Source organism: Tamandua tetradactyla, chromosome 1, assembly GCF_023851605.1.
Source record: "Tamandua tetradactyla isolate mTamTet1 chromosome 1, mTamTet1.pri, whole genome shotgun sequence".
NCBI classification, from domain to species: domain Eukaryota; kingdom Metazoa; phylum Chordata; class Mammalia; order Pilosa; family Myrmecophagidae; genus Tamandua; species Tamandua tetradactyla.
In genome coordinates, this window is record NC_135327.1 from 224022193 (window position 1) to 224049909 (window position 27717).

The following is a 27717-nucleotide window of genomic DNA, read 5'->3' on the forward strand; positions in this document are numbered from 1 at the left end:
ACACGTATATTTATGCACTTCATATTATCATTCAGTTCCCTGAGTCCCTGCTCATATTTTTCCATTTTTTCCCTGTAGTTTCTGTATCTTGTCGGATTTCAGATGTTCTGTCCTCCAGTTCACTAATCCTAAGCTCTGTCTTTTGAAATCTACCATTGTAGGTTTCCATTGTTTTTTTCATCTCTTCTACTGTATCTTTCATTCCTATAAGTTCTGTGATTTGTTTTTTCAGGCTTTCCATTTCTTCTTTTTGTTCTTTCCTTGCCTTCTTCATATCCTTCGTCAATTCATTGATTTGGTTTTTGATGAGGTTTTCCATGTCTGTTCGTATATTCTGAATTAGTCGTTCCAGCTCTTCTATCTCATTTGAAGTATTGGTTTGTTCCTTTGATTTCGCCATGTCTTAAATTTTCCTGGTGTGATTTGTTATTTTTTGCTGGCATCTAGACATTTAATTACCTTAATTAGTTTATTCTGTTGATTGCTTTCACTTCTCTTACCTAGGGTTTTCTTGCTGGATGAATTTGTTGTCTATCTGTTCTTTGACCTTCAGTTCAGCTTTTTCTGGACTTCTAGCTTAGGTTTTGTTTAACAGAGGATAATTTTTCAGTTCTTGTTTTCTTGTTTCTTGCCCTGCTTGTATGGTGCCTTTTCCCTCCCCACCCTTAGGAGGGTCTATGTAGGTATTATAGACTCGAGCCCGGTTTTCCCGGACTAAACTGGCCTCCTATCAGGGGCAAGGAGTCACCTGCGTCAGTTTTTCCTGAGGGTGAGACCCAGCAGGTTAAAAGACTTTCCTGTGAAGTCTCTGGGCTCTGTTTTCTTATCCTGCCCAGTATGTGGCGCATCTGCCTGCGGGTCGCACCAGCAAAAGATGTGGCACTTTTAACTTTGGAAGACTCTCCGTGCTGGGGGCGTGGTGGAGACAGAGGAGAGGTTGTAGGCTGGTTTTAATGGCTTCAAATTGCCAAGCCCTGGGGTCTGAATTCCTTGAGGGAGGGATTCCACCTGAGTTGGGCTTCACCCCTCTCCTGAGGAAGGCACAGGTGGGAGACAGCCCTGAAAGCTGCCCGTTTCTGCCTATGCCTGGGGCAGTTGCAGCCTGAGTGTTCCTGCCCCTGAATCCAGAGGCTGCCAAGTCTCTGTAGAGACACAACCACTAAAGCCTCTGTTTCCGCCCCTTTCCTCTTTTTCCGTGAGCCCAATGAGCGACCTCTGCCTTGACCAGGTTTAGAGTCTCTTTCCTTTCTCTCTGGGAAGCCGCCTGTGAGGGAGGGGGTGCCAGGCGCTGGCTGCCGCGGCTTGGGGAACTCACGGTTTTGGAGAGGCTTGCAGCCGGTCCAGCTGGTCCTGACTGGGATACGCTGTGTGTCTGGTCACTGACGTGGCTCCAGGAGCTGTTCTGTACTGTTTCTGGTTATTTAGTAGTTGTTCTGGAGGACGAACTAAAAGGCACACATTGCTTAGCCGCCATCTTGGCCCCTCCTCTCCAATTTTCTTTTCTTGTAATATCTTTGCCTGGCTGTGGTATTAGGGTGATGTTGGCTTTATAGAAAGAGATAGGTAGCCTTTCTTCCTCTTCAATTTTTGGAAGAGTTTGAAGAGGATTAGTACTAATCTTTCTTGAATGCTTGGTAGAATTCATATGTGAAGCCATCTTGTCCTGCACTGTTCTTTTTTGGGAGCTTTTTAATGACTGATTCAGTGTTGTGTGATTGGTTTGTTGAGGTCTTCTATTACTTCTTGAGTCAATGTTGGTTGTTCATGCTTTTCTGGGAAGTTGTCCATTACATATACATTGTCTAGTTTATTAGCTTATAGTTGCTCATAGAATCCTTTCATTACCTCCTTTATTTCTGTGGGGTCATGGTTATGTTCCCTCTCCCATGTCTGATTTTATTTATTTGCATCCTCTTTCTTTCTTTTTTTGTCAGTCTAGCTAAGGGTCCATCAATTTTATTGTTTTTTGTTTCCAAGAACCAACTCCTGGTTTTGTTGATTTTCTCTCTTATTTTCATATTCACTGATTTCTACTCTAATCTTCACTCTTTCCTTCTGTCTACTGTGGAGTTATTTTGCTGTTCTTTCTCTAGTTCTTCCCAAAGAACAATTAATCCCTTGATTTTTGCTCTTCTTTTAAAATATAGGCATTTAGGCAATACATTTCCATCTGAGCTTTGCCTTTGCTGCCTCCATGAGTTTTGATATGTTGTGTTTTCATTTGCCTTGAGATATTTACTGATTTCTCTTGTAATTTCTTCCTTGACCCACTGGTTGTTAACCTCCATATAGTTGTGAATTTTGGCCTCCTGCCTGTTACTGATTTCCAACTTCATTCCATTATGATCTGAGAAAGAGTTTTGTATAATTTCAGTGCTTTTAAATATATTAAGACTTGCTTTGTGATGCAGCATATGGTCCATCTTTGAGCATGATCCATGAGCACTTGAGAAAAATGTGTATCCTGCTATTGTGGGGTGTAATGTTCTGTAAATTTCTTTAAGTCTAGTTCATTTCTCGTATTATTCAAGATCTCTGTTTCCTTATTGATCTTCTTTCTAGATGTTCTGTCCATTGTTGAGAACAGTGAATTGAAATCTCCATCTGTTATTGTAGAGGTGTCTACTTCTCCCTTCAGTTTTTGCTTTGTGCATTTCGGGGCACTGTGCTCAGTGCATAAATATTTTTGTTTGTTATGAATTATGCATAACATGCTTCTTTGTCTCTTTTAGTTGTTTTACATTTGAAGTCTAATATGTCTGCTATTAGGATAGCTGCCCCTGCTCTTTTCTGTTTGTTTATATGAAATATCTTTTCCAGCCTTTCACTTTCAGTTTGTTTTTGTCCTTGCGTCTAAAGTGAGTCTCCTGTAGACATCACATAGATGGATCTGTTTTTTTTTTTATTTTGGTGCATGGTTTGGGAAATGAATGGTTTGTTTTTTATCCATTCTCCCTGTCTATGTCTTTTGATTGGGGAGTTTAATTCATTAACATTTAATGTTTTTACTGTATAGGCAATACTTTTTCCTACTGTTTTGTGTTTTGGATTTTATTTGTCATATCTTTTTTTTTCTCCTTTTTCCTTTACTGATAGTCTTCATTTCTACACTCTTCTCCAGACCTCTCGCTCCTGTCTTTTCCAATCTGTCTGCAGTGCTCACTGTAGTTTTTTTTTTTTTTTAGCGCCATCTCGTGTTCACAGACTCTCTGAGTGACTGTTTGTCTAAAAATATTTAAACTCCCCCTCATTTTCAAAAATGTCCTTCAAAGGACAGTTTGCTGGTATAGAATTCTTGGTTGGCAGCTTTTCTCTTTCAGAATCGTAAATATATCATACTGCTGCCTTCTTGACTCCATGGTTTCTACTGAGAAATCTGCACATAGTCTTATGGAGCGTCCCTTGTATGTGATGGGTTGCTTTTCTCTTGCCACTTTCAGAATTCTCTTTGTGTCTTTGACGTCTGACAGTCTGATTAGTAAGTGTCGTGGTGTTGTTCTGTTTGGATTTATTCTGTTTGTGATATGTTCCACTTGTTGCATCTTTTATGTCTTCCATAAAAGATGGGAAATTTTCAGTGATTATTTCTTCTATTAATCATTCTGCCCCTTTTCCCTTCTCTTCTCCCTCTGAAATGCCCATCCATGTATATTCATGTGCTTCAGATTACCATTCAGTTCCTTGAGATCCTGCTCATATTTTTCTATTCTTTTCCCTGTCTGTTCTTTTTTGTGTAAAATTTCACTTGTTCTTTCTGATGTCTATTTTTTTGAATAATGAAAATGTTCAAAAATTGATTGTGGTGATGAATGCACAATTACAATGATAATGTGAACCATTGGTTGTGCACTTTGAATGTGAATGTATCTCAATAAAATTGCATTTAAAAAAAAAGCTGCTATCAAAAAAATAAATTTCACTTGTTCTGTCCTTTAGTTCGCCAATCCTTTCTTTTGCTTCTTCAAATCTGCTGTTGTAGGTCTCTGTTGTTTTTTAATCTCTTCTCTTGTACCTTTCATTCCTGTAAGTTGCCGCCATTTTTTTTTCAAACTTTTGAGTTCTTCCTTATGTTTGCAGCTTCCAACCTGTGTAGAGAGATATGGTGCCTTTAATTCTCAGCACCCTCTCCCTGCCAGTGAAGTGATTGAGACAGTGGCTGAGGTAGAAGGTGGGCTTAGGTTGCTTCTCTTTTCCAGCCCCATGGGGCCTGAATTCCCTGAAGGAGGGTCACCATTTGAACTGGGTCCTGCCCCCCTTTTCTTGAGAAGATATGCCCTTTAGGAAATTATCCCCATTCACCTGTTTACTTTGTCTCTCAGACATGCCTTAGTTCACCCTTTCCTGGGGTAGTGCTGGAGCCTGAAAATGCTTACAGTTCCGAGTAATGACCTGTTAAGAAGTAAAAAAAAACAAACAAAAAAGAGGAACAATAGCTTTTTCAGAGTTGGACCCCAGCTTCCTGGATTTGCCAATCAGGAGCTGGAATTGGTATATGGCTCTTTATGTCCCCAAGCTTTGTGTGTCCTCTTTTCTGGGGCTTGGCCCTTTGCCAGTGTTTTGTGCCATCCGGCTCAAAAAGCCCTTTTTTTTTTCCCCTCTTCCCCTGTTAGCCCAAACCCTTCTCTGATGGGGCAAAAACTCCCATTTTCCTTTAGTGCTTACTCCAGATTTATCTGTGCTCAGGGCCTGTTTTTAACAGTCTGAATTTTTAAATTAATACTGCATTTGGAGCTTGGTTGAGTTACCTTTCTTGCTCCGAGTAGCGTCTGTTTGTTTCTCTTTACTTTGGAAACCCACCTGCTGTGCCTGTGGGGTGGGGGCGCTGGCCTCTGTGGCTTGGGACACTTACAGTTTTGAGTGGAATCTCATCTGTTCTACCTGTTTCTGACTTGGTGTATGTTGTATGTCCAGTCATTGATGTCTCCCCAACAGTTATATCATATAGTATCTGGCTATTTACCAGCCTCCCTGGATGATGAATTAAATTTCATACCTCACTACTCTACCATCTTGCCTTGCCTCTTATACATTTCTGCAGAGTGGATTTTGAAACCACATCAGTGAACATGTTGTATGTGGGCCAGTTGGAAATGATTGTTTACTGAGTCATGTGGACATTTTTGAATGTTGATACATTTTGTTATAGAGTATGAACAATTTCATTCATTAATATTATCACAAATATCATCAGAAGAGTCTTGGAGTATGGCAAAGCTTCCAAGCTCCTCTTGATGGATTCAGGCTTTCCAAATTTCTAATTTTCACTTGAGAGTTCACAGTTTGTTATTGTCAGAAAAGAGTGGTAATTATTTTCCATGAAGTGACATAATTGTTTTCGTTCATTCTCAGGAAAATGTCTGTCAAATAACCAAATCTGAATAACTATAGTGTGTTGGTTGATTTTTTTTTTTTTAACTTTTTTTTGTATGCTGTATGATAGGGTCACAATTCATTATTTTTCCATTGAGTATCCCTTTATCGCAGCATCATTTGTTGGATTTTTATTTGTTTGTTTTGTTGTTTGTATTTTGGGGAAGTGCATGGATGTGGAATTGAACCTGCGTCTCCCGCATGGCAGGCGAGAATTCTACAACTGAACTACCCTTGCACCCCCACTGTTGATTGATTTTTTTAAGTAAAAATGGTGTTCTATAATAAAAGTGGTTTATTTAGCTTGCAAATCGATTGACAATTGTTTTTTCCTGAAAACAGCCATTGTATTTAAGTATTGAGCAGAAGTGCTTAAACATTCCATTTTGTCGTACAGAACAATAACAGACATTTTCTCAAGAATTGAGTTTAATTAATAGCTTTTCCTGCTTCATGAAGAACACTTCACTTAAAAGTGTTTGTGTGGGGCAGGCAATGATGGCGCAGTGGCAAAGTTCTCGCCTGCCATGCTGGAGACTTGGGTTTGATTCCTGGTACCTGCCTGTGTTTCCTGTGAATGATTGGCAGTGATGAATGCAACAACTGCTGGTACAGGGAATAATACTGTCTTGTTTTTTACTCACTTCTTGAGTTTGTCTCACCTTTCTTTTTGCATTATCAGTGCAAACGTCAACACAGAGAAGAAGGCATTATTATGAAAATAGGTTAGATATTGTGAACATCCAGAAAGTGTCTTAGGCATCCGCAGGTTCGTTGGCAGTCTCTGGTATATATGATTGGTCCAGTAAATTTAATGTCTTTCTTTTGTGATTATAGGAGTTTGAATTTTAAATATTTTTGTTTGTTTGTTAGTGTATAGCACTATGTATATTGAGCATCTCTCACTGAGGTGTCTTGAGTAAAACCTCAAAATATTTAAAAGTTCCTTGTATAGGAATTCTCCTAGTGTAGCTTAGAATGTGTTAGATATGTTGAATATTCTGTATCCTATTATTGCTCTATATATTCCACCTCTCAGTGGTACTAATTTTCAAAGAGATGTACTTAAATAATTTCATATATGTTTCCTCCAAATTTCACCCATACCAAAAATTTAGTAATCTATTCAGTTAAATTTATTTGCTTCATAGACAGGTATTCAAATCATTATTTTTAGGAAGAAGTAAGAAATACTAATTATAATTTTAAAACAAATTAGTAATCATTTATTTTATTTCTGATTTGAGTATGTTCCACATTAGATTTGAAGAAGTTTGTTGGTGATATTTTATCCATGAATTTTAGTTTGCTATATACTGCCAGAATGCATTATACCAAAAATGGACTGGCTTTTTGTTTTCTGGCATGGGCAGGCTCCGGAAATTGAACCCGGGTCTCTGGCATGGTAGGTGAGAAGTCTGGCACTGAGCAATGTTGCCCACCCTGTACTGGCTTTTATGAAGAGGATTTATTAAGTTACAAGTTTTCAGTTCTAAGACCACAGAAATGTCCAAGCTAAGGCATCCAAAGGTGTTTGGAAAGACAAACTGTTAAAGTTCTTTTTCTTTCACAATAATCAGAGAGTGCCATAAAGATCCCAAAACTAACAGCATTTTGTTAGATCACAAATCAGGACCATAGGAGCTATAGGAAAATGTAATTGATTGTAGAATTGGATGTAATGTGCTTCACAATATGATAGACTGTATCCTTTAGTCTACATTATAAAATGTTGCCTATTATGTGCAAGAGTGTGTTTTGTCAATTGAATATAATCTCTGTCCTCAAGGAGGATTTGTGGTCTGCCTCCTCCATTAATCAAATAAATCACAATCTATGATTAGTTTTTTCTAGAGAAGGTACGTGTTGACATGAAAGTATATATAAGGGACTCTGGCCTAGTGTGGCATGTCAAAGAAGCAATATGAGAGTTGAGATCTGGAGCATGTATATATTTACCAGGAACTGTGGGGGAAAAGTGAAAACTATGTCCCTACTAGAGGAAACAGCATGTGCCCAGGCTGAAAGGCGAATGAAAGTAGCATGTTTTTGAGCGAGTTGTAGACCTGTCGGTGAACTTGAGGATGTAGTAAGCAAAGATGGAAGAGATAGACCAGAGCAAGAAAGACTTTATAGGCTGTGTTAAGAATTTTCATTTTTTTTTCTGAGAGCAATAGAAGACATTAAAAATTTAATGGGATGACATTATCGTTTCTGCTTTTTAAAAAGATTATTCTTGTGGAGAACAAATTGGAAGGAGGCTTGAGTATGGATTGAAAAGAGATTGTGAAGAGACTGAGGGAAGCTAGTTGTAATGGTACAATTTAGTTTAGGCTAGGGTGGGAGTGGATTATCTAAAATCTGTAGTTTCAAGAATGATGGTGGTAGACTGATTCGCCTTATTTTTCTTTTCTAGAAAGTATTTGAGGCTACAAGAAAATAGAGGGAGATTCATGCAATAAGTAGTTATTAAGTGTCTACTGTCTGGAAGACTCTATGCCAAGTACTATGATATGGTGTTGTGATAGCTGTATTATGTATAATATAGTTACGTAGAAATCATTGGTCGATAGAAGATTATAAAGCTTTATCTAGGGAAGTGAAAATTGCTCTGTAGTGTTTATGTTGAAGTAAGTAAATATGTTATAGAAGAAAAATAATTGTTCTTTGAAAGATTATTAATTTGGTTTTGACCGTCAGAATTTTGTTTATTGTAAGAAAAAATATCTTGAAGCATTTTTTTTAAAAGAGCATCAAGGTAATTAATACATGAACACATTTCTGTAAAAAGATTCAAATAATACAGTTGTATTCAAAGCAAAACCTAAAATGCCCCTTTCCTCTTTTTCTTCTGTATTCCTTCTCCTTATCTCCTTCTCCCTCAGTTATTGTCAAGTTTTTTTTGTTTGTTTGTTTCTTTCTTTCCTGCTACTTTTTGTACAAAGGATGAGGTGGTTTAGGAAGATGCATTTGGTGTTGGCTCAGGGTGGATTGGAGAAGGGGAAGATTGGATGCAGAGTGACCGTTTAGAGGAGTGTTATAGTTATCCATAGGTGAATAGTATTTCTTGAGTTTGGATAGCTACAGTACAGATTGAAAAGGAAAGACGAATACAAGAGAAGTTAAGAATCAGAAAGCCTTGGTGAACGAGATATGGATGGAAGTCATCTAAGGATGACTTATGTTACCGGTATTCCTTTTTCTTCAGCATAAAGCAGATATACCTACAGAAGATAATTTGGAGTCACAGAAGTGAATCTATAGACTCTCTTTTTCTGCTGTTAGTTTCAGCCATTAGCATATGTTTGGTTCCTGATACTTTCCAGCTTTAATCTTCCACCCTTGAATTGATTAGCATAGATTGGAGAATAGGAATAAGGCTTGAGTGTTAGTTGGCCCAGTGGGCAGAAAGGGAGGGAGGGAGGAAGGAAAAGGAAGCAGGGGGTGGGGTATCTCCAAGTTCTCTGGCTATACATATTGAGGGATGATGAGGTTGAAGTGCACGTTTCTTCTTCTACTGTTAATTTTAATGATCTGTCATAATTTCCTATATTATAGATAATGTTTATACACTTAGGGGCATTTTAATAAATACTATCAGAATGTGTCACTTGTACATTAATCGAAAACTTTGTCTCTCTTTGAAAGGAACTTTTAAAGGAAATTCTAAGGAACAGTGCAGTGTTTAGGGGTCTCAGAGAAGGCTTCCCACAAAGGATAAGTTTAGATGAATCATGAGTAAAAAAGGTTGTGTTTGGAGGCCATGGATACAGGTAGTAGGAGTGGCATGTGCAGCAAGGGATGTTTGGATGGGCAGTGAGTAAGTTTATTTTGATAGTGTCACATGCAAGGGAGGGTAGTGGAGGAGACAAGATCTTAGTCAAAAATATATCTGTCACTAAACCAAAGAAAACCAGTTCAGCATTTCCCACATTTGGAAACAGAGGAACTGTGTTTTAAATTTAACACTGGTAAGATGAAATTGTCTCTTACTATGGCCTAACTTATATTCCTTTCCTTTGTCTAGACACATTTGGCATAATCAACAGAAGTCATTGAATTTGTGGGTAAACGCAGGAGAAATGAGTTATGTGTTTGAGTGAATCACTTTTGTATGAGTTGTGTCACAATTTGGGGACTTTTTGCATTAGTGGATTTGTTGTTAGTGTTTGTTAATATCTCATTGTATATAGAACCACTTATATTCATTTTGCTTCACTTGTGTCTTCTTTTTCTCCTTGGTCACAGTGCAATTGGAGTTTCAGGGCAGTTACTCCCTATCTTTACCCTTTCTCCATAAAAGAAAGGCAGTATGGTACAATTACATGAAAAATTCTCCTACTTTTGGCTTTGGAGGGGTGGCGATATGGGTGTTGTACTAAGGTTTAAGTTGGGAGGAGTATCTGATGTATTTATATCACTAAGAAGAATTACAATAAAACATTCCTTCTACAGTCAGAATGAAGTCCTAGCAAAAAGTTTGTTTCCACAATGATGTTTTTACTTCATGAATATGATAGATCATACAATGATCTTGTTTCTCTTTATCTTACTAGTTTCATGGAGATCAGAGCCAAACTTAAGACTATTATATAGTACTTTGTGGTTTCTGTGGGCTGTGCCTTTATCTTTTCTTTCCTTTTTTTTTAACTTTTAATTTTGAAATACATTCAGACTTATTAGGACAATTACAAAAATAACATAAACTCCATATAAAAAACTCCAACATACCTCTAGCCATCCCCAGTACTCAAATCCACCACTTTGAACATTTTGCCACCTTTGCCATATCGTTTAGTCTGCTTGCCTGCCTTTCTATCAGACTGTTTTCTTAACACTTGAGTGTAGATTATATATGTATCATGCTCCTCTAACATTTAATACTGCCCTGTACATTTCCTAGGAAAAAAAAATTCACTTGAAAAAATTAAGTACAGTTATCAAGTTCAAGAAATTTAACATTGATATAAGACTTATTTATACTCTCTATATTCCAGTTTTTCATATGTCCCAGTGATGTCCCTTTGAGCCTTTTCCCTTCCTTTGCTAGATTCCATCCAGGATCATTTACTGCATTTAATTGTCATTGTTTCTTTAGTTGCTCTTTCCTTCCTCCCTCCGTCACCTCCTCTTTATAAGATATACATTTGCTTTCTAGATCCTATAGGAAGTAAAAAGTGAAATTACAAATAAATAAATATACTAGTACTGGCATTTGTATTTGCCAACGTTGTTACTCTCACCAGAGATCTTTATTTCTTCATGCAGCTTTGAGCTATTGTCTGTTGTCCTTTTCTTTCAACCTGCAGAACTCTCTTTAGCATCACTTGTAGGACCAGTCTGATAGGGATGAATTCCCTCAGGTTTTCTTTATCTGGGAATGTCTTAATCTGTCCCTTAATTTGAATGACAGTCTTGCTGGATATAGAATTGCTGATGGGCATATTTTTGCTTTTAGCATTTTAAATCTGCCATCCTACTGCCTTCTTGCCTCTGTAGGTTCCAGTCAGAAATCAATACTTAATTTTATTGAGGCTATATTGTATATGATACATTGCTTCTCTCTTGTGAGTTTCAGAATTCTCTATCATTGGCATTGGACAGTTTGATTATAATATGATGCAGTGGAAGTCTATTTGGGTTTATCCTGTTTGGAGTTCCCTGAACGTCTTGGATGTGTATACTTATGTCTTTTGTTAAATTTGGAACAATTTCAGTCATTTCTTTGAATATTGTCTCTGCCCCCTTTCCTCTTTCTTCTGGAATTCCCTTGATGCATGTATTGGTGTGCTTGATGGTGTCCTACAGATTCTTCAGGCTCTGTTCACGTTGCTTCATTCTTTAATTTTTCTTGTTTTCAATTGTCTTATCTTCAAGTTCTCTAATTATTTCTTATGCCAGCTCCAGTCTGATATTGAACCCCTCTGGGGAATTAAAATTTTGTTTTGTTCTGATCTTCAGCTCTGTTTTGGTTCCTTTTCATAATTTTCATCTCTGTGTTCATTTCTCATTTTCCTGCTTTTCTTTAGTTCTTTATCCATGCTTTCCTTTAGCTCTTTGAGTATACTTAGGACCATCTTTTAAAAGTCTTTGTCTGGAATGCCCCAGGTCTTGTTCTCCTCACTGATGGTTTCTAATGTTTTAATTGTCTCCTTTACCTGGACCATCGCTTCTTGTTTCTTTGTGTGCTTTTTGTAATCTTTTGTTGAAACCAGGACATTTTGAAATTAAGTGTGTTATTACTGGAATTTAGATTCTGAAGCTTCTGTTCCTAAAGCTTGTATCCAGCTAGCATTATGACAGAGCTTTCCTTGAATACTAGGAGCTACCTTCCTTACCCCCCACCCCCCATCCCCCACCTATAAAAGAAGGAAATAAAAGAAGGCGGCAAAAAAGAAAACATCTCTCCTGGATTTTGCAGATTAACCAGGAATGCCTGGAATGCCTCTTTGTTCAGTGCTTATCCATACAATCAGTTTAGAGAATAGTTCCAGGCTAACCTACCTGAGACTTTCTGCCATGTGTCTTCTCTTGGGTACACACATGTAACCCTAGGAATTCCCCTGTGAATTTCCCCTCTTCCCTGGGAAACAATTTCCTTGTTGTGCCCAGCACTGCACTGTGTGTCCTACAGCCAAAAATCCCTTGCCTCAGGCATCTCGGCTCGACTGCTCTCTCCAAGCATTCTGTAGAAGAGCTCCTTGAACTTTGTTTTACATGTTGGGCAACTTTTGGAATAGTGAGTCCATCAGGCCACCACCAGACAGAGTTTGACATACACGCTTCCAGTACGTACATGAGAGTCACTCTGCTCCCTCCAGAATCATGACCAGGGATCTACACTGGAAGTGTGGCTGGCTCTGTGTGAAACCAGTGAGGGGTGGGGAAGGAGTCAGCTGGGGTGCCAAGATCCTATCACTTAAAAAAAATATTTTTGTTTATTAGTTATTTGAAGCATTCATGTGTTTCCAAAGTTAAAAACCTAAGACAAAGTACATTTATAGAAGTTTTGCTTTCCTCTCTACCCTGTTCCTTCCATCCCTTTATATGTAATTTTAAAAATTAGAGTTTGGTTTATTTCTCTGTTTTTTAAAATGTTTTAAATGAGATATATTCATGGACCATATAGTCCATCCACAATATACAATCAGTGGCTGATGATATCATCACAAAGTTGTGTATTCATCACCATGATCAGTTTTAGAACATTTGCATTACTCCAGAGAGAGAAATAAACAGAAAAAAGGAAAAGCCCATACATCCTACATCCCTTACCCCTCCCTCTCATTGACCCCTAGTATTGTACTCTATCCAATTTTTTTACCCCTTATCCTCCCGTATTATTTATTGATTTATTTTTTTGCTCATCTGTCCAAACCCTGAATAAAAAAGGAGCGTCAGACACAAGGTTTTCAACAATCACATGGTCACACTGTAAATACTATATTTATGCACTCATCTTCAAGAATCAGGGCTACTGAAATACACTTCAACAGTTTCAGGTATCTTGTATGTTTTCCTGCTTTATTGCACACATTTTTGTACTGGTTTAGTGATAGCTAATGGCTCTACTCTAGGCCAGTGAAGTCAGGATTGGTTTTGGAGGTGGGAGAGTTGTCTGAGTATAGTCTTTGGCATTATATTAAGAACTCCCCAGGTGGTGGTAATGTTCATCTGTGGTTGAGAATCACTGTTGTAGAGCATGAGTGGGCAAACCATTTCTGTCAACAGCCAGATAGTAAATATTTTAGGTTTTCTGGGCCTTATGATCTGCCAGAAATTCTCACTTTTGCCTTTGTAGTATGTGTATGTGAAGTATATGGTTGTCTTTCAATATTTACAATAGCTGAGAGGTGGCATTTGCTCTGAGAGTACTATTCGTTAACCCTTGTTAATAGGCCTGTTAATAAGGCCTGAACTTAAAAAAAAAAGTAACCAATATTTTATTATGAAAATTTCCAAACATAGAAAATCCAAAGTAAACACCAAAATGCCCACCACTAAGATACTATAGTTAACATTTTGCTTTATTTGTAGGGCATGACCTTTTAGTCATTGGCCTGTAACTTGTCTCCCTGGCTGCTGATAGGCCAAAACTGTATTTGAGTTAATTTGGGTGAATGGCTTTCTCTTTAATGCCATAGTATCCCTCTAATTATACTTAGATTTCTAAGTGATTAGCTTATTTATTTGCTTTGGGTTCAATATTTGATAGTTTGTTAGTTTTGGTCTCTTTTTCTTTTATATTTTGTAACCAGGGTGAACAGAATGCCCCTCTATTCGCATTTCACGTCTTTTGGAGTAGCTATAAGAATAATTGTACAATTCACATTTTTTTGAATAGCTTCAATTTAGAAAATTGATTTCCATAATGTGTGACTTGATCTCTGTGCTAGTTTGAAAGGATTTATGTACCCTAGAAAAGCCACGTTTTAATCGTAATCTGTCTTCTGGGTGCAACCATTTCTTCTAATCCGTATTCAGTGCTATAGGTTGGAAACTTCATTAGGTTATCCCCATGAAGATGTGACTCACCCAGTTGTGGGTATTAACTTTTGAATAGAGGAGTATGTCACTCCACCCATTCCAGGTGGGTCTTGATTACTTTGCTGGAATCCTTTAAAAGAGGAAACATTCTGGAGAAAGCTTGAGAATGACAGAGCATCAGAGCTACGAGAACTAGAGTCCACCAGCCAGCGACCTTTGGAGATGAAGGAGAACATCCCTGGGGGAGGTTCATAAAGATAGAGGCCTAGAGAGGAAGCTAGAAGACATCACCATGTTTGCCATGTGCTTTTCCAGTTGAGAGAGAAATCCTGAACTTCATTGGCCTTTCTTGAGTGAAGGTAACTTCTTGTTGGTGCCTTAATTTGGACACTTTTATAGATTTGCTTTAATTAGGACATTTTCTCAGCTTTAGAACTATAAACTTGCAACTTAATAAACTTTCCCTTTTTAAAAGCTGTTCCATTTCTGGTGTATTGCATTCAGCAGCTAGCAAACTAGAACAATCCCCTTCTTCTTTTCCGATTTTTTTATTAGAGGAGTTGTGGTTTCACAGAACAATTATGCATAAAATGCAGGATTCTCATATATCACCCTATTATTAACATCTTGCTTTGGTGTGGTACATTTGAACAACTGATGAATGCACAGTTTTATATTATAGTTAACTGAATATAGTTCAGTTAACTATAGTCCATGGTTTAATGTAGTGTTCACTGTGTTGTACAGTTCCATGGATTTTTTAAAAAACATTTTATTCTAGTAACATATATACAGTTTTTTCATATGATAGACTATGAAATTAGGAAAAAGTAGTTGGTCAGATAGTGTCACACTGGTCCTAATTTTTGGAAAATGTAATTACTGTGTCATTAGACTGGAGACAGCCAAGACTGATTTTGTGAGACTGTATTGTAAGCTGGTGTAACCAAGGAAATAGAATCAGTGGTAGAACAAGGTAGTGTTTTAGCTATTTATAGAAGCTTTTTTTTTTTAAAGCAAAAGTAATTTATTTTTCTCAAGTCAGTTAAGGGTGGTACTGAATGTGAGGATGTTAACTACCACCTTACCTAGTCCTCTTTAAAAAGAGCTTTTCATAGTCTAGGTAATTTTCTAGCAAAGCCACTTTTATTTGGGTATGAATTACAGATAGAAGTTGGTAACCTCAGTGAGGAATGACTTTGAAAGTGTTAAATGTTTAATTTTTATTTCTTCTAGGATAGACCCTCTATCTAGAGTATAAATTGTTCTATGGATCAAAACTGTCTTCAACTATCCTGAAAAAGTCAATCTTCTTACTCCTGACTCTCTTTCCTACTAGTAATTAAAATTCACATGGTACACAAATTAGTTAATAATGACTTGGAGTTGTTCATCTTAGAGAAAATTACACATTAATAATTAGAACACATTAGCGCTATACTCTGTTTACTCTTAGAATTATAGTCTGGGTGCCAGTGTGGCCTAGTGGAGACATAGCTGCTCTGTTCCTTCCTCGTGTTGCTACCTTGGACAAGTTACTTAATGCATCCAAATTTCTTTTTTTTCTAAATGTGTTTTTTTTTAAACTGTGAAATAAAACATATATAAAGAGAAAAGAAAGAAAAATCAATAATTTTCAAGGTGCATGTCAACAAGTAGTTACAGAATTGATTTTAGAGTTTGTTATATGTTTTAGATTTTTCCTTCTAACTGCTCAAAAACACTGGAGGCTAGAAGAAATAGCAATATAGTGATTCAGCAGTCATAATCATTTGTTAAATCCTATTTTTTTCTGTTATAACTCTTTGTTTTCCTTTGATCCCTCTCCCAATCTATAGTGGTCTTTAGGGAGTGCCCATCCTGGCTTTTTCTTGTTGAGATGATGTGTCAACACTAAAGGATAAGGGGAAGAAATTAGTTAATCTTAGAGAGGCTAGTTTCTCTAGGTATCAGCATTTTTCTAGCCTAGGAACCCTTTGGAAATTTTCCAGGAAAGTAAACTTCATGCATGAAACTTTTATTGAGTCTCAGTTTGAGCCCTAGGTGTTCTTAAGAGTTAACAGGAGTGATATTGATTGGCGTTTAACAAATCATGGCAAGAGTGCTTTCTAACTGAAACTTGCATAAGAGTGGCCTTCAGAATAACCTCTTGACTCTATTTGATCTCTCTTAGCCACTGATGCCTTATTTTATTATACTTTTTTCCTCCTCTTGGTGAGGAAGATGTTGTTGATTCCATAGTGCCAGGGCCAGACTCATGCTTGGAGTCACACCTCACGTTGTCAGGGAGACTTTCACCTTTGAATATCATGTGCTGTGGAAAGGGAAGGGTAATGATTTTCCTTGCAGAGTTGGGCTTAGTGAGAGAGGCCGCATCTAAGCAACAAAAGAGGTTTCCTGAAAGCAATTCTTAGGCCTTATTATAGGTAGCTTCTCTATGACAGAAATAAGTTTTATAAAGGCAAACCTCAAAATCAAGAAAGTCCCCAATGGTTGAGACAGGGGTTTACCAGATGGAAAAGTTTAATAGTTCAGTATTTTTTTTTTCCTTTGGACCGTCAGGGACTCTACCAATACTTTATAATTATCAGCCCTCATAGTCTGAGATTATCTGGGTATTACTCTAAACTATACAGAATTACAAAGCCTCATTCCTGCCCTTGGCTCCGGGGCAAAAATGAGCAACCTCCGCTTTGATCAGGTTCACCTAAGCTGGGGGCCTATTTTCAGTAGTCAGAATTTGTTAATTAGTTCCACAATTGGCATTTGATTGTGCCCAGTCCCTGCTGCTGGTAAAGTCCTTTCCTTTCCCCTCTGGGAAGCGGCCTGTCGGGGAAGGGCGCTGGCCACCGCAGCTTTGGGAACTCACGGTTCTGGGGGGTGCTCGCAGCCGGTCGAGCTGGTCCAGACTGGGGTACGCTGTGTGTGTGGTCACTATCGTGGCTCCGGGAGCTCCTCTGTACTGTTTCTGGTTATTTAGTAGTTGTTCTGGAGGATGAACTAAAATGCGCATGTTGTTAAGCCGCCATCTTGACCCGGCTATCTGGGAGCCTTATTGAAGATCAGTTGTCCATAGATTTAATGGTCTCTCGCTGTACTCTCGATTTGATTCCATTGGTTGATATTTCTCTGGGCTCATACTATGCTGCTTTGACCACTGTGACTTTAAAGTAAGCATTAAAGTCAGAAGATAGTCGTCCTACCTTGCTCTTCCTTTTTAGGATTTCTTTAGCTATTCGGGGTCTCTTTCCCTTCCAAATCAGTTTGGTAACTAGCTTTTCTAAGTCTTCAAAATAAGTTATGATTTTGATTGGTATTACATTGAATCTTTAGATCAATTTAGGTAGAATTGACATCTTAATGACATTCAGCCTTCCTATTCATGAGCATGGAATGTCTTTCAATCTATTTAAGTCATTTTATTTCTTTTAGCAGTGTTTCATATTTTTCTGTGTACAAGTCCTTGATATCTCTGGTTAGGCATATTCCTAGATATCTGATTAAGGAATTTTTTTTCCTTAATTGTCTCCTCAGATAGGTCATTGCTTATGTATAGAAATAATACTGATTTTTGTACATTATTTCCGTATTCCTCCACTTTGCTGAATTAATTTATTAGCTCAGATAGCTTTGTCATAGATTTCTCAGGATTTTCTAAGTATGGGATCATGCCATCTGTAAATAATGAAAGTTTTACTTCTTCCTTTCCTATTTGGATACCTTTTATTTTTGTCTCCTGTCTAATTGCTCCAGCTAGGACTTCTAGTACTGTGCTGATTTGAAACTGTTATGTAACCCAGAAAAGCCATGTTTAATCCTACTCCATTCTTGTGGGGCTAGACCTATGGTTTAGGGTGGGAAAGTTTGATTGGATTGTTTCCATGGTTATGTGACACACCCAGTTGTGGATGTGACGTTTTGGTTAGATTACTTTCATGGACATGTGACATACCCAGCTGTGGGTATGGTCTTTTGATTAGCTGGAGATGTGACTATACCAATTCAACATGGGTCTTGATTAGTTTACTTGAGTCCTTTAAGAGAGAAAACATTTTGGAGAAACCTCAAATGTAGACATTTGGAGAACAGTTGCTTCAGAGCTGACAGAGACATGGATGTTTGGAGATGGTTGGAGTTTGACACAGAGAGTAGATGCCTAGACATGGGCAAAGCCCACGAATATCACCATGTGCGAGCCAGAACCCAGAGTTGTGTCCCAGAAATGCTACATGAAGGCCCACAGATGCTTAGTGAGGAAACCACTGGCATCAGAAGCTGGAAACAACAGAACTGGAAATAATGACCAGCAGATGTCAACCATGTGCCTTCCCAGCTGACAGAGGTGTTCTGCACAGCATCAGTCTTTCCTGAGGGAAGGTAATCTGGACATTTGCAAGGCCTTAGAACTGTAAACTTGTAATGTAATAAATTCCCTTTATAAAAGCCATTCCATTTCTGGTATTTTGCATTCCGGCAGCTTTAATAAACCAAAACAAGTCCAGTGTTGAATAATAGTGGTAACGGTGGGCATCCTAGTCTCAGCCCTTATCTTGGGGGAAATGATTTCAGTCTCTCACTGTTAAGTATGACGATGGCTATAGGTTTTTCATATATGACCTTTATGATACTGAGGCAGTTTTCTTCTGTTCCTACCTGTTGAAGTGTTTGCATCAGGAAAGGATGCTGAATTTTTGTTGAATACTTTTTCAGCATCATTTGATAAGATCATGTGATTCTTTCCCTTTCAATTTGTTAATGTGCTGTATTACATTGATTTTCTTTATTTTCAAGATTAAGCATCCTTATTGGCAGTCAATAAACACAGCCCCTGCTGACTTCATAGACCAAAGCACACTCCCAAAAAGGTTAAGCAGTTCCCCAGTTTTCAATGACAAGGTAGAAAAAAAGAACATGCTCATAAGCTGCAGCTGAATTCCTCTGTTATCTTTTCCAAAAAGTTGTATTTTGCTACCGAGCTGCTCACCAGACCATAAGGAAAGATAGATTTTCTAAAAGCCAACAAAATCTCGGAAACAGGGATCTAGGTATCAAGCCAAAATTATTCCCCACAACTCTGCTTTTGGAAAAAAAAGATAGGAAGCCACATTCCCATCATTCATCAGAGAATACCTTATGTAAAAAATAACAAAACGAATCCAGAAGGACCTCTTTTGTTGTTCAGATGTGGCCTTTCTTTCTCTAAGCCCAACTCTGCAAGTGAAATCATTGCCCTCCCTACTACATGGGACATGACATCCTGGGATGAAAGTCTCCTTGGTGGCGTGGGAGATGACCCCAGAGATGAGCTTTTCACCATGGGATCAGCAGTGCCTTCCTGATGAAAAGGGGTAAAAGGTGTGTAACAAATAAGGTATAATGGCTGAGTGAGTTCAAATAGCATCTAGAGGCTACACTGAAGGTCACTTTTATGCATTCTTCAGTTAGACATTGCTACCTATCATAACTTGCCAAACCCCAACCAAAACTATTCCGGCCAGTCTTAAAGACTGCTATAGTATTGTATAAGATTCTACAAAGGTTCTATGCACTAGGGTAACTTTCCAAAACCTACAACCTCCAGATGGGTTCCTGGACCAGATAAGTCCTGATATGCAGAGGGGTCAGCTTTTCCAGAATGTCAGTTAGTTCCATCCCTGTATCCCATATTAGCAGCAGCCCCTTCCAATGAAAAAGAATGGGCATAGCCCAAATACCCCTAAAGAGTGGGAGAAAGATCAAAGGTGATGGTGGAGTTATACAGAGAAGGTTTTAATTTAAATCTTGACCTCTCTCTTTACCTAAAGAAAATAAATAGAAGCTTTTTAACTATTCAGAATTTGGAGGACATTGTAATATTTGCTATTCTCTAGTTTTCATTTTCTAAACCTTTGGCTTTTAATTTTCTTAGTTTATGTTACACTGAAAAATACATGAATGTACCTTAATCAGTAGTATCAAATGAAAATATAAAGCTGGTCTCCCATATCTTTTACATAGAATGAGCAATTGAATGATTCCCTAAATATCCTGTAAGGTTATTTTGTGTACTCAACAAAAGATTAAGACAAACCACTCCGCTTCCATAATCTTGAGAAGTAGGAGTTAACTAATCTTCAATCTCGTCTTCCCAAATGTCTCCGTTACATCCACAGCATGGAACAACTGGCTAAAACATGGGAAAGCAGAATTGATGAAATGCTTATAAGGGTTTTCCCTAGAGAGAGAACCTATGAAAATCCAGCAGAAAAACTGCATACAACCAGTACATGTCATCTTGTTACATCCAACTAATTTCTGTATGGGAGTCCTACAATACGGGCAGCTCTTTGATTTCTTTTCTAGCCAATCCTTAGTTTCCATCTCTTCAAGTACCTTCTGAATCACTATTTTACCTTATCTGTTCTAAAAATGTTTTATTGGTCTCATCTGCTTGCAGGTACTCATTTCCTATACCCATTAACTTCTCTGCCATCACCTTATATGGAATGACTCCATGACAGGTCAATCTGTAGAAAGCATAGAAGGCAAAATTGCAGCTGCAGCCTATGCCCATGGTGCAACCAGGCTCCTGCATGACAGGCAGCTGGCAGCATGGGTTGGGGCAGTATACTACATTTGCCATCAGGTCCAAAGTGGACTGGAGGATAAGATGGTTGTAATGAGCAAATAACTCTGCTTCTACTAGCTCTTTGACCTGAACAGGGATGGCTACTGAAAGGCACTTTTGTTCTAGGTAGTTGAGGCATTGAATTTGGCCATCTCTGATCTAGATTTCAAAGTAGTCCTTTAGATAGGCTTTGCAGTACACATGCCTGCACTCCAAGAAGTACACGCATTCATTACTTAGCTTCTCATAGAAACAGATATTGCACAGAAACGATTTACTGTAAAAGCACTTTTTCTGCTGAGCTTGATCAGATCTCCTGCATCAGATTCGACAGTGATTCCACGTCCTGCACAGGTCTTTCATCAATCAATTCCACTTCATCTACATCTGATCTGGCGGCACCACTGTCTAGCTCTGTGTTGGGAGAGGGTTGAGCTGTCCTTCTATGCACTTTTCCCTCAGAACCCATCTTGAGCTCAGAAGGAGGGACTAATATTAGGTACACTAGGGTCTCTTCCTTAAGAAACTGCATCTAGGTAAACAGCACCATTCTCCCATGGTGTTCTCCCACTGATTTCTGAGTGCTTGGACAGAGCAGACAGCTGAGTTGGTGACAGCCATTTGCCACTAAGTGTGAATGAGGGTGGGGAGGAGAATGGATAATCTGGTTGCAGTTCAAAGTTCAGCACAAGTGGAGGCAGAAAGCAAATGGTGTATTCAAAGCTACTATTCTGGAGACATTCATTTGAATTGCTGCTCACAAATATCTTGAAATTTGGTGGCAAATCCAAGTGGATCCTGGTTTCTCAACCTTGGACAAACTCTGCTATTTTAAATTCATCTTCATAATAAATACTTGCCAAGGTCAGCAATTCATTCTCCTGAACTTCTTGATTCTCTGATGACTTTTCATTTTCTGAGGAGCTCTTAATGATGACCAGAAGAAATGCTTATTAACACTGCAGTCTGTATTTCAGTTTAGGGTGTTTAGGATTCATGCAAATCCCATTTATTCTTCAGCCAGTGGAGATGAGACTGCTGAAGGTGGATAAGAGGCCAAGATGTGGGACTCCTACTAGATACACTGTGGAAATCTTACCATCTTCCGGCTACCCTGCTGTGCCAGATCTAAGGGTTCTGTTCCTCGTCCTGACCTGGGCCCCCTCACTGCAACTCACCAGCCCGGTCTAGCAATGCCTGCTTCATCCTACATACCGTGTATATCTTTTTAGAGGTGTTGTTGAATTCGATTTGCTGGTATTTTGTTAGGAATTTTTGTGTCTATGTTCATTAAGAAGATTGGTCTGGAGTTTTCCCTACTTATAGTGCTTTCACCCATTTTTGGTATTAGAATAATGTTAACTTCATAAAGTGAGTTAGGTAACGTTCCTTTTCCCTCAATTTTTGGGAAGAATTTGAGTAGGATTGGTGTTTCTTTTTGGAATGTCTGATATTCCCTGTGAAGCTGTTTGGTCCTGGGCTTTTCTTTGTAGGAAGATTTTTGGTGACTTGGTTTGTTGAGATCTTCTGTTTCTTCTTTAGTTAGTATATGTAGTTCTTGTGTTTCTAGAAATTTGTCCATTTCATCTAAGTTTTCTAGTTCTTTGAAATACAGTTGTTCATAGTATTCTCTTACGATTTTTAAAATTTCTTTTGGATCCATGGTAACAAGTCCCATCTCATTTCTTGTTTGAGGAGAAAGATAAAAATTGCCTTGTGGGGAGAGCAAACTAGACTGGTTTCTTATATACCATTTTAATCACAATGAGTACCACAATCTTAGTAAGCTGCCTTATAATTTAGAAGTTACCCTAATTGAGCTTTTGTCTCTGTGACTAGGGGCATTACTGTAGGTTGCTACTTTTCCTTTTTGGAAATTTTCTGAAAAGTTTTGATTTCTGTAGCTTTGTAATAAGTTTTAAAATTTGGACATTTGTGACCTCCAACTTTCTTCTTCTTTTTCAAAATGGTTTTGGCCATTCTGAGCCACTTACCCTTCCATATAAATTTGATAATTGGCTTTCCTGTTTCTACAAAGAAGGCTGTTAGAATTTTCATTGGGATTTTATTGGGTATGTCAATCACTCTGAGTAGAATCAACATCTTCATAAGAGTTAATCTTCTAATCCATGAACACAGAATGTCTTTTTATTTATTTAGCTTTTCCTTGATATTTTTATTTTTTTTAACCAATGTTTTGTAGTTTTCTATGTATGTCATTTACGTCCTTGGTTAAATTTATTTCTGGATATTTGATTCTTTTAATTACTATTTTAAATGAATTCTTTTGTTGATTTCCTTTTCAAATTGTCCATTACTAGTATGTAAAACACTACTGATTTTTGTGTGTTGATCTTGTACGTTGCCACTTTGCTGAATTTGTTTACTTAACTCTAGTAGCTTTGTTGTGGATATTTCATTTCCCTTACTGTGATCTTCAGTTCCCAGTATTTATATTTGGTTGCTTTTAAAAATTTCTGTCTCGTTGAGATTTTCAGATTGTTCATTTATTGTTTTCCTGATATCCTTTAGTATTTTCTCTGTATTTTTCTTTATCTTCTCGAGCATATTAAACTATGTTTTGTCTGGTATGTCCAAAGTCTGATATTCGTCATTGATGGTTTCTGGATTTTTATCTTGTTCTTTTCGATGGGCCATCAGTTCCTGTTTATCTGTAATATTTTTAGTTTTTAAATTTGTCTACAATCTCTTTTTGGATGCTTAAATTTTAATATTTTAAAGTGTCAATACTGGGATTCAGTCCCTGAGCTGTGTGTTCCTAAGTTTGTATCCAGCTAGTGTTATCTGTACAGAGATTTTCTTGAGTGCCAGGAGCTAGTACAAAGAAACTAATGCAAAGAACATCTTTCACAATCTTTCTAAGTTGGCTTTGTCTCAGCTGGTGTGCTCCTTTTAGAGTTTAGCCCTTCTGTCAGGAAGACTAGCCTGAGGTGAAAGTGAAGTGCAGAGTCTTCTCCCTTCTTTTTGAGCCTGAGTCTTGTCTTGGGCTTGTATTTGACCATGGCCTTAGGATTTCCCCCTTTTACTGGTATCTGAATGTCCTCTCTTCTACCTATGGAATAGACTTTTCCCCCCTCCCAGGTACTGTAGTGTTTGTCTTAAAGCAGGTTAATCCTTTGCACCAGGCACCTTTGCTTACCTGGTTTAGATAATGGCAAGCTGCTTCTGCCTGCAGGGCAAGTTTAGGAAGCTGAGCCCTCATCAAGTTTCATGGTTCAAACCTGCATGCTGCCACAGAATAGATTGCCACCAACATACAAGTGTACCTGAGTATATACATAGGGCTTACTCTGTTCCTGCCACAGCAGGGCTAGGGACCTGCTAGGGGAACACAGGCTGTCTCTATACTGCTCTGGGGAGGGTTTGGGGCAGGGGCCAGCAAGGGTGCTGCAAGGTCTATTGCTTAAAGCTGCATTTTCTTAATTTGACACTTGCTCAGTGTCAAACCTGCTGTGCTGGTTTGAAAGGATGTATGACCCTAGAAAAGCCATGTTTTAATCAAAATCTGATTTCATAAAGGCAGAATAATCCCTATTGTATGTTTGAAAGTGTAATCAGATCATCTCCCTGGAGATGTGATTTAACCAAGAGTGGTTGTTAAGCTGGATTAGGTGATGACATGTCTCCACCCATTTGGGTGGGTCTTGATAAGTTTCTGGAGTCCTATAAAAGAGGAAACATTTTGGAGAATAAAAGCAATTCAGAGAGAGCAGAGCAGAACGACATAGCCACGAGAAACAGTCTACCAGCCAGCTACCTTTGGAGATGAAGAAGGAAAATGTCTCTCGAGGAGCTTCATCAAACAGGAAGCCAGGAGAAGAAGCTAGCAGATGATATTGTGTTCACCATGTGCCTTTCCAGATGAGAGAGAAACTGACTGTGTTCACCATGTGCCCTTCCACTTGAGAGAGAGACCTTGAACTTCATCAGCCTTCTTGAACCAAGGTATCTGTCCCTGGATACCTTTGATGAGACATTTCTATAGACTTGCTTTAACTGGGACATTTTCTCGGCCTTAGAACTGTAAACTAGCAACTTATTAAAGTCCCCTTTTTAAAAGCCATTCTGTTTCTGGTATATTGCATTCTGTCAGCTAGCAAACTGGAACAGCTCCCAACCCTTTAACTGTTTTCTGGAGTTTTGAGGAATCTGGCTCTGCCAATTTTTGCTAGTTATACAAGGACTCTGTAGGGGAATGATACTCTGGAACATTTTGTGCCACTATCTTGCTCGACTGAAAACTGAAGATACGCCCAGCCGTTCTGTTGATCATCATGCTCCTTCCAATTTAGTTGCTTTAAAGAGTAAATAAAATTATTTGGGAAGATAATTAACATGAAGGGAGTTAATGGAAGAAAGTGAGTGCCTTTGACTAAATATGGAATATATGCCATCAGTAATATTTAAACTTGTAGCTAATTATATATTTGCTAGGTTTTTCCATGTTTTGTATTAAGTATGTTTTAAAAATATGCCTTCTGTAGTCTAAGAGTTGATGGTAAAGTAATTAGTCTATGAGAAGTGTCATTGACATATGCTGTGATTATGATAGAACTTAAAATTTCAGAGGTGAATCAAGTTGTTACTGGAAATGTCCCAGGGATATAAATTGACTTGTGTAGGTTTAAAAACATATTCTATGTGAGGATTGAATTTGGAATTGTATGTAATAAGTATATTAGCAGCTGACTGTTTTGTGTTAGCTTTCCAATTAAAGAAGAGAGAGTGCCATAACTGCGATTCCTGCCCACCACAGCTATGCCCCATTGCAGGCAAGAGGCTCCCTCTAGGTTTTGCTGGGAATGAAAGGAGCCTTGGTGAGGGCTCACAGGCCTGTTAGCTGTTGTGTAAGTGGGAGGTGGTAGGAAGGAGCTGAGCTAAAGCTTACAATGATTAGATCTCATTGTCATGCAAAAATGTATTCTTTTTGCGTGATACTTGCCAAAACCTGGTGGGGTTTCTTTTTATTTAGTTTTCATTTTTCTTGGAATGAGAATTTTGTTGGAGAAAATTGGACCTTTTTGATATAAAGTAGGTATTGAGTATATTAATTCTCTAATCCCCATGACTCCATGTTTAACAGATTCATTTGTCAGTAGAGAGAGTGAGCATTTGGGCTGTGTACCCTTTTTTCCTGTAGTTCTCCCTTCCCTCCTCACAATGAGATTTCTTCCTGCAAAGTTTCTCAGGTCTCAGATGTCAGACCAACCAAACCGTTAGGTTGGCCTTCAGCAAATCATATATTTATTTGTACTTTATGCTGCATAAAGTTCTTTTTCCTGTTCTAGGTATTAAAACTTGACGTTTCAGGGTGCAGGGGTAGTTCAGTGGTTAGAATGCCCATCTTTCATGCGGGAGACCCGGGTTTGATTCTCAGACCGTGCATCCCCCTGCAAAAAAAAACTTGAAGTTTTAAATTCTTCCCATTAGTGTTTTTTTAAAAATGCAGCTTTATTGCGATATATTCACACACCATGTAATCCATCCAAAGTGGCTCACATTATCATCATGTTTGTACATTTATCACCATAATCGATTTTAGAATATTTTCATTATCCCCAAAAAAGCCCATTAGTATTAATATACTTTTTTCTTCTTGTATGCTATATGGCCGGAATACATATCATTGTTTTCCATTGTGAGTATCCTGTTACTGAAGTACCATTTGTTGAATTTTTGTTTGTTTGTTTTGCCGGGAAGTGCATGGACCAGGAATTGAACCCGGGTCTCCCACATGGCAGGCGAGAATTCTACCACTGAGCTGTCTTGCACCCTGAACATACTTTTTTTTGAAAGGCCCTTAAATCAAGGAGTGTTTTTTATATACTTTTTTCATTGACTCTAATACTCGCCTCTCCCGCACCAAGTTTTACATCTCTGATATCAGAATACAATTATTGTTTTTTTAAAACTGTCAGCCAGGCAGCAGTCAAGGCATCATTGTCATTGTTTGTCCACTTGGTTAACTTGGTTGTATTTCCTTGTGTCTTAACTGGGTAACTGCAACATTGAACTTTTGATCAACAAAACATTTAGAAAACATTTGAGGAGGGAATTGAGACCTGATTTTGTCTTAAAATCTTTTGACGGATGGTAAGGTCAAGAAAGTACCAGCATCAGAACTTGCAGAATTAGTGGCAGTGGCTTGGAAGAAAATCCTTAAAATAAGTATTTTCTTTTAAAAAATGTATCTCCTGCAGTGGAAAGTTTACAGTATCACCTATATATTCTTGCCACACTATGTTTAATCCGAATCTAACCATGAGGAGACAATCAGACAAATTGAGACTATAGGACTTTTCCTCTAGGCAACTACTCGGGATTTTTCAAAAAAAGAAGTCTATGTTGTGAAAGACTCTAAAATGGTCAGGGTTATTTGGGGGTGTTCTAGATTTCCAGCAACTAAACAGATAGGAACACCAGCTGCAGTTGACAGTCTTTGATTCAATCCTGGTCAAATAAAATGAAATAAAACAGATATAAAAGCCTTTTTCTGGAAGTAGGAGAAATCTGAATATAAACTCTATAGATTAGGTAATATACTAGCGTTAAATTTTTTGGTTTGTCTTTGTTCTTAGGAGATGCATACTAAAGTATTTTGGCGTGTGTATATATATATAGAGAGAGGGAGAAAGAGAATATTTGGTGCTCTGAAAAAAGATAAAGGATTTGCTGCATTACCACTCTTTTGATGGGAGAGAGCATAATATATATCAGTATTAATATTGACTTAGACTACTCTGGGAGATTTGGATTCTGAATGTGATGAAGTTTAGGTGTATCTATCAATTTAGGTGTTTCTATCAATTTATTTCAATTTAGGTGTATTTCTATCAATGTAGTTGTATCTATCAGTTTATTTACTCTCTTTTAAAAATGTATGCCTAAGAGTAATATATAAAATTCAGTGTCTGAAATCTAAAAGAGCTTTTTCGATAAGCATAAAATAAAAATGCTTCATGTTAAGAAAGCATTCTGACAGATTTGAATTGGCAAGGTTTTCCCTTTCTACTAAATTGTAAAAAGTCAGTTAAAAAATTGTAAAATGGTTCATCTAACAAGTCGCTGGAGACATACCAGGATTAGTTGACATGATATTATCTTATAGACTTAGGTTCTTAATGGGTTTTCATTGATTCTGTTATATAATTGGAAAAATCTTATGTAAACATTGAAAATGTTCTGTGGTGAAAAAAAGATTAAAAATAACTAGAAGAAAACAAATAAAAACA

The 27717-nt window shown here is 37.9% G+C and overlaps 1 protein-coding gene and 1 pseudogene across 10 annotated transcripts in view; one reads left to right on the forward strand and one right to left on the reverse strand.

The window, feature by feature from the left end:
• ABI1 (abl interactor 1) overlaps nt 1-27717 on the forward strand; it is a 126788-nt gene that overhangs the window by 20699 nt on the left and 78372 nt on the right. The gene's annotated exons all lie outside the window — the stretch shown is intronic.
• LOC143677398 (E3 ubiquitin-protein ligase RNF14 pseudogene) lies at nt 19964-20996 on the reverse strand (annotated as a pseudogene).